Raw genomic sequence first — 7,590 nt, 5'->3', positions numbered from 1 at the left:
GGTCTGCAAGGCAACCAAGAGGAAGAGAGGAGAGATGCTAGTTCGACCAATAGAGGCTCATGTCGCTCTGTGGGAGACAGCAGATCGGGGGAGGTCCTGGACAATTGGAAAAAGGCAAATATAGTGTCTATCTTTCAAAAAGGGAAGGAGAATCTGGGGAAATACAGACCGGTCAGTCTCACCTCAGTCCCTGGAAGAACCATGGAGCAGGTCCTCAAGGAATCCTTTTTGAACCTCTTGGAGGAGAGAAAGGTGACCAGGAACAGCCAACATGGATTCATCAAGGGCAAGTCATGCCTGACCAACCTGATTGCCTGCTATGATGAGATAACTGGCTCTGTGGATGAGGTGAAAGCAGTGGACATGATATATCTTGACTTTAGCAAAACTTTTGATACGGTCTCCCACAGTATTCTTGCCAGCAAGTTAAAAAGGGTATTGTTGCCGGCACCCAGTGCCGAGAGGCTGAACAACAGCTTGAGTTGGTTCGTTACCCGGTGTGCTACACCCAATAATCACAACGGGGTGGAGAAGCAGAAAAGTTTATTTGAAGCTTCAAAAAGGTACAGGGAGAATAAAATCTCAAATCCTGCACAACAGAGCAGGAAGTTACACAGGCTTTTATACATCCTTTTTCCCAGCATACTTATCCAATAGCAAGCTGCTCCAAGTATCCATATAGCCAGCCAATCCAGTTCCCAGCTAGTTCCCTGATTCTCTGTATCATTTGTTAAACTATACATAAAGCTGCTTTATTCAGCATTGTTCTTCCATATCTCCCCTGTTTGGCCTTGCTTAGTTTCAGGCAGTCTGACTCTGCAACATACTGTTGCAGATTCTCAGCATAACTGCTGTGTGTGCCTCCAGGCGGGGGGGCCAAGGACACTTGGGCCTAGCACGCAGAGCTGCTGCGAGTGCCTCCAGGCAGGGGGGGGGGGGCCAAGGACACCGGGGCCTAGTGCGAGGGGGCTTCATCGACACTTGTGGTCTTCCATCCCCTCGAATTACCTAGTGGCCATGCCCCAGTGTTCCCAACAACTCCCCCCTTTGAGAACACTCAACAGCCTTGGCTCTGAGTTTTCTCACTTGGGCTACTTATTTCTTTACAATAGGACTTTGCATAAGCACTTTGTGATAGCCCTGAAGAGAATGACTTATTAACTTTTGCAAAAGGGCCCTGACACATGATACTGCACAGCATAATACCAGTAATACAAGCAATACAGGAAAGAGAAGTTTCAATAGCAGGCTAAATAAACCACCCAGCCAAGACGACAAACCCCAGCCTGAAAACAAGGTTTGCAACCAATCGTTCTCTGGGGCAGTATAGGCAACCTGTGCTCCGGCTCGGGCATGGGCTTCAGCCTGTACCACCTTTTCATAGATCTCATAACTGCTATCATTTACATATACACAACATCGGGGCCCGATAAGGGCACAAACCCCTCCTTGGGATGCCAAGAGATAGTCCAAAGCCAGCCTGTTTTGGAGGGAAAACGTCCTGAGCTGCTGTACCTCTTCATTTAATGTTTTTACTGCTGACCCTAAATCACTAACCGAGTCCTCTAACTCTAAGGCCACTTTCTCAAGTACCATCTGCAGCCTTACAGTATAGCGGCCTATGCATGCCAGGGCTGGCCCGGTAAACAGTGGCGCTATTCCCAGTACAGAGCACCCTACCAGCTTCTCGGTTGTGAGGGGATTCTTCATATTGCCCGCCAATGCCTTAGTCAGTCGCCGCAGGGTCTTTTCTCGTGACTCAACAGAGGTGTCTCGGGCATTTCTAATCTTTCCTTTGGGCAGTGTGGCAGTTATGGAAAGATGAGGAACTCCATGAGCTATATAACAGCTACCTGTCCAGTTGGCTGGCAGCACCTTGTAAGCCTTTCGGCCACATACAAAATAGTGACCCTGTAGGGCCCAGTAAGGACTGTTTCTTAAGGGGATTTCTGGGATATTTAAGGCTGCTTTGGCTGCTTTTTTAAACAATTTATATGCCTCTATGGGAGCATCTTATTTTTTTGATTGGGTACAAGTGGGGGCGTTTCTAATTGTGCTGTTCAAATTACACTCGCCATAGGGACCACTACAAACCCACCATTGGCTTGCTACATTGGAGATATTAACTGGACGGCAAGTTACATTTCCAAACCCCTTTTTTGTGGTAAGATTATTTGTAAGTGTTTCCCTAAAAGGGGAGGAACCATTACACCCACACCGTTGGCCTCCCCTGTTGGTCTTTATCCAATACCCATCAGCCCACTGTGTAATAACACAGGAGCTCTTTCCCACAGGATGCCCATAGGGATCAGATTGGTTTCGGGTAAAACATAACACTCCCTCAGTGAGTACTGCAACTGAATACTCCTGGTCCTGATAGGTGGCTTGCTGTAAAGAGGTCTTGTTCCAGAATGGCGAGTCCGTTCTTTCCTGCTCTTTGGTGGTGGCTAATTCTGCTAGGGTCAGGGGCAGCATGTCAAGGGGCATTCCCGTTTTGGGGGATAGTGGAGTTGGAGCACACACCCAGCAATCAGTCTGGTTTGTTAAAGTAGCAACATGGTGCGCAAGCAAAACGAAGGAGTTATGCTCCCGATATGCACAATTTGGAAATACCAATACAGAGAATAACAATGTTACCCAATTAATTATTACCAGAGTCTTCCCAACCCAAGGTCTCCAATACCTGGGTGGGCCCATTTTAGCATTAAGGTGCCCGCTATTTGTGTCTTTTAAACAGTAGCTTTAGCCCGAGATTGTCACTAGATGAGGAGTCAGCAGGTTGGACGGTCCACTGTTCTGCTGACGAGGGGGCGGGTACTGCCTTCAGACGAGAGTGATGGATCCAGTTCTTGTGTCCCTCGATCTTTGCCGCTGTATGGGAGATCAGCAGGACGGTATAGGGTCCTTTCCACTTTTCCTGGAGAGGCTCGTCTTTCCAGGTGCGAACAAGCACAGAGTCACCGGGCTGTAAGGAGTGAACAGGAGAGTCCAAGGGGAGAGGCTGGGAATCCTTGGTATACCTGTGAAGAGACAAGAGAACAGCAGACAGGGAACACATATACTGTGACAAAAAAACATTACCCAACTCCCATTCCCCTGACAGAACCGGGGTGCCATTCATGGGCCATGCCCTTCCAAACAGAATTTCAAAGGGACTGAGCCCTAATCTACCCTTTGGGAGAACGCGGATACGGAGTAGGACGAGGGGCAAAGCATCAGGCCATCGCAGTGAGGCTTCTTGGCACACTTTTGAGAGATGCCGTTTAAGGGTCTGATTGGTCCGCTCCACTACCCCACTGGCTTGCGGTCTCCAGGGCATATGGAGTTTCCAGGGGATCTGTAAGGCATGTGAGATGCTTTGGATGATTTTTGACATGAAGTGTGTCCCATTGTCAGATTCCATCCACAGGGGGAGTCCAAAGCGAGGAACGATCTCCTTAACAAACTTGAGGGCCACTGTCCTGGCAGTGCAGTTACTGCATGGGAAGGCTTCTGGCCATCCGCTGAACCGATCCACTATGACAAGGAGATATTTGAACCCTTGGGTCCGGGGAAACTCAGTAAAGTCTATTTGCCACACTTGTCCGGGGCCCGGAGTGGGTTCCAGGGCAACTGGTGGCACAGGATGTCCCGGTCGGGGATTATTCTTTTGGCAGACTAAGCAGTCCGCTTGTACCTGGGCAGCCAGGGGTCGGAGTCCGGAAGTGATAAAGTATTTTCCCATTAGCTGGATAAGTGCTTCCCTGCCAGCATGAGTGGTTTGATGTAGTTTCTGCAGCACCGGCCGGATTAGGCCCTTTGGTAAGAGGACCTTCCCTTCTGGGGAATGGAGCCATCCCTCCTTTTCCCGGAGACCGAGTTTGTCAGTTCGCTGTCTCTCCTCCCCAGAGTACTGAGGGGTTGGAAGCTCCCCTACTGATGGGATAAGGGCATGCATATGGGCGTTCTCAGCCTGAGGGGATGGCAGGGTGGCAGCATGCTTAGCCTCTCTATCTGCCCGGGCGTTACCTCTGGCCACATCTTGATCCTCCCTTTGATGGGCTTTACAGTGTACCACCGCCACTTCCGAGGGGAGTTGTATGGCTTTTAGGAGCCGGAGGATTTGGGGCCCGTACTTGACTGGGGAGCCTTGGGCTGTCAGCATTCCCCTTTGCTTCCATAGGCCAGCATGAGAATGCAGCACACCAAAAGCATACTTTGAATCAGTAAAAATGTTGACCCGCTTTCCTTTTGACAGTTCAAGTGCACGGGTCAGGGCTATTAGTTCGGCAAGCTGGGCAGAGGTCCCCGCAGGCAAACCTTCAGCTTCCACAGTGTCATGGAGGGTCACAACAGCATAACCCGCCCTCCTTTGCCCATCTATTACAGTACTGCTACCATCAGTGTACCACTCATAATCTGCATTTGGGAGAGGTACATCCTTTAAATCCGGACGGCTGGAGTACTGGACATCTATGATCTCTAAACAGTCATGTTTCTGTTCCTCTGTTTCTGGCAAGAGAGTGGCTGGGTTAAGGGAGGGGCAAGGCTGTAGGGTGACTTCAGAGTTCTCTAACAGCTTAGCCTGGTACCGAGCAATCCGAGCCTGGGTGAGCCAAAGCCCTTCCTTTGCATCCAATAAGGCTTGGACCATATGAGGAGTATAGATTTGCATAACCCCTCCCAATGTTAGCTTCTCGGCTTCCTCAAGCAATAGGGCAGTAGCTGCGACCGCCCGTAAACATGCCGGCCAACCCTTTGCAACCTGATCCAATTGCTTAGAAAAATAAGCCACAGGACACTTCCATGCTCCTAACAGCTGTGTAAGCACTCCTAGGGCCACCCCCCTTCGTTCATGTACATACAACTGAAACGGCTTAGAGAGATCCGGCAGGTCCAGAGCCGGGGCTTCCATCAATTTTCTTTTCAGGATTTTAAATGAGCCGCTTACGGTTACTTGGGGTAGGAACTTGACAGATAGATTCCTTTCTTTTTCTTGAAAGCTGACGCTCCCCTTGCCTTAGCTGTAACCTGATCCCTCTCCACCTCAGACAACAGGGTTCTCAGGAGGACGTTACAATCATCCCAGTCCGGCTTGTGACTACTGAGGCACCCCTCAAAGACTGATATAAACCTGCTTGGGTTCGTTGAGAATTCCCCAGCCTGTGTTTTAAAAGCTGCTAAGTCTATTGGATTGAATGGCACATGGGTGTAAACTTGCATAGTGGTAGCCTGACGTCCGTCTGCCCCTGGGCAAGCCACAACAGTCTCGGTAAGCAAAGGATAGAGTCCCACCGAGGGGGCAATCTCTGTAACCCGAGGCATCCTACCCTTATACGGTGGGGGTGTGGGGGCCGAAGGGGACACCGGCTCTGCCATTACAGTGGGGGTGGGGGTCTGGGGACTAACATTAGCTGCTACTGAACCAGTTGGAGTCAGATTACAGCGCTGTAAAATATCTGGTCGAGTACATAAAGTCAGAAACAAATGTGCATACATATGTTCATTCCATTTCCTTGTTCTCTGACAGAACAGGAGTAACTGAAGGATCGTGTTGTAATTAATTGACCCTCCTGGTGGTCACCACTCCTGGTCCTCTAGTTGATATTGAGGCCAGTCAACTGTACAGAATCGTTTTAATTGGCTCTTAGTCATCGGATCCGCACCAAATACCTTCCAGTTTCCTAGAATGCACTCTAGGGGCGTACACCGTGCCCTAACCTCTGAGCTCTGTCCCTGTCCCATACCTACAGGGTAACTCTGGGCGTCCCCAGGTTCCAACAGAGCATATAATCCGGATTTTAAAAGGATCCTACCTGATCCAAGGGACCGGTTCTTCACCGTGGCCCTGCAGCTGCTCCTCCCCCACGTCCAAGGGACCGGTTCTTCACCGTGGTCCACAACAGCTTCTCCACTATATGAGTGCGTTGCACCGTTGTGCCCTCTGGGGTCGATCAAATCGCGTCTCCTCCGAGGCCCCCGATGAACTCACCGGTGCGCGCTGGGCGTCGGTTCTCGCCGCAATCCTCGACCTCCAGGAGGGGTCCGGGCAAGGCTAAATTGCAGCCTCGTCGCCCACCCAGGGACGCCAAAAGCTGTTGCCGGCACCCAGTGCCGAGAGGCTGAACAACAGCTTGAGTTGGTTCGTTACCCGGTGTGCTACACCCAATAATCACAACGGGGTGGAGAAGCAGAAAAGTTTATTTGAAGCTTCAAAAAGGTACAGGGAGAATAAAATCTCAAATCCTGCACAACAGAGCAGGAAGTTACACAGGCTTTTATACATCCTTTTTCCCAGCATACTTATCCAATAGCAAGCTGCTCCAAGTATCCATATAGCCAGCCAATCCAGTTCCCAGCTAGTTCCCTGATTCTCTGTATCATTTGTTAAACTATACATAAAGCTGCTTTATTCAGCATTGTTCTTCCATATCTCCCCTGTTTGGCCTTGCTTAGTTTCAGGCAGTCTGACTCTGCAACATACTGTTGCAGATTCTCAGCATAACTGCTGTGTGTGCCTCCAGGCGGGGGGGCCAAGGACACTTGGGCCTAGCACGCAGAGCTGCTGCGAGTGCCTCCAGGCAGGAGGGGGGGGGCCAAGGACACCGGGGCCTAGTGCGAGGGGGCTTCATCGACACTTGTGGTCTTCCATCCCCTCGAATTACCTAGTGGCCATGCCCCAGTGTTCCCAACAGTATGGATTGGATGAATGGACTATAAGGTGGATAGAAAGCTGGCTAGATCATCAGGCTCAACAGGTAGTAATCAAAGGCTCGATGTCTAGTTGGCAGCCAGTATCAAGAGGAGTGCCCCAGGGGTTGGTCCTGGGGCCAGTTTTGTTAAACATCTTCATTAATGATCTGGATGCTGGGATGGATTGCACCCTCAGCAAATTCGTGTATGACACTAAGCTGGGGGGAGAGGTAGATACGCTGGAGGGTAGGATAGGGTCCAGAGAGACCTAGACAAATTGTAGGATTGGACCAAAAGAAATCTGATGAGTTTCAACAAGGACAAGTGCAGAGTCCTGCACTTAGGATGGAAGAATCCCATGCACCGCTACAGGCTGGGGACCAACTGGCTAAGTGGCAGTTCTGCAAAAAAGGACCTAGGGGTTACAGTGGACGAGAAGCTGGATATGATTCAGCAGTGTGCCCTTGTTGCCAAGAAGGCTAATGCCATATTGGGCTGCATTAGTAGGAGCATTGCCAGCAGATCGAGGGAAGTGATTATTCCCCTCTATTCGGCACTGGTGAGGCCACATCTGGAGTACTGCATCCAGTTTTGGGCCTCACGCTACAGAAAGGATGTGGAAAAATTGGAAAGTGTCCAGCAGAGGGCAACAAAAATGATTAGGGGGCTGGGGCACATGACTTACAAGGAGAGGCTGAGGGAACTGAGCTTATTTAGTCTGCAGAAGAGAAGAGTGAGGGGGGATTTTACAGCAGCCTTCAACTACCTGACGGAGCTCGGCTGTTCTCAGTGGTGGCAGATGACAGAACAAGGAGCAGTGGTCTCAAGTTGCAGTGGGGTAGTGTGACGTTGCACTCCATATGTTTTATGCAAATATGCTAATGAGTGTGTCTATAATGTAACTGGAATATGCTTTAC

General features: G+C 50.2%; 1 long non-coding RNA gene across 1 annotated transcript; it reads right to left on the bottom strand.

The window, feature by feature from the left end:
- Positions 1-526: 526 nt before the first annotated feature.
- On the bottom strand, positions 527-6,694 carry LOC311531397. Its single transcript, XR_014714213.1, has 2 exons — positions 5,796-6,694; positions 527-3,020 (listed from the first exon to the last, which is right to left on the bottom strand). It is a non-coding gene; the product is annotated as an uncharacterized lncRNA (long non-coding RNA).
- Between the last annotated feature and the right edge of the window lie 896 nt (positions 6,695-7,590).

This window comes from Lepidochelys olivacea (assembly GCF_965140295.1).
Source record: "Lepidochelys olivacea isolate rLepOli2 genome assembly, chromosome: 15".
Taxonomy (NCBI): domain Eukaryota; kingdom Metazoa; phylum Chordata; order Testudines; family Cheloniidae; genus Lepidochelys; species Lepidochelys olivacea.
Note: the sequence above shows the minus strand (reverse complement) of the source record. Positions and strands in the feature narration are given on the sequence as shown.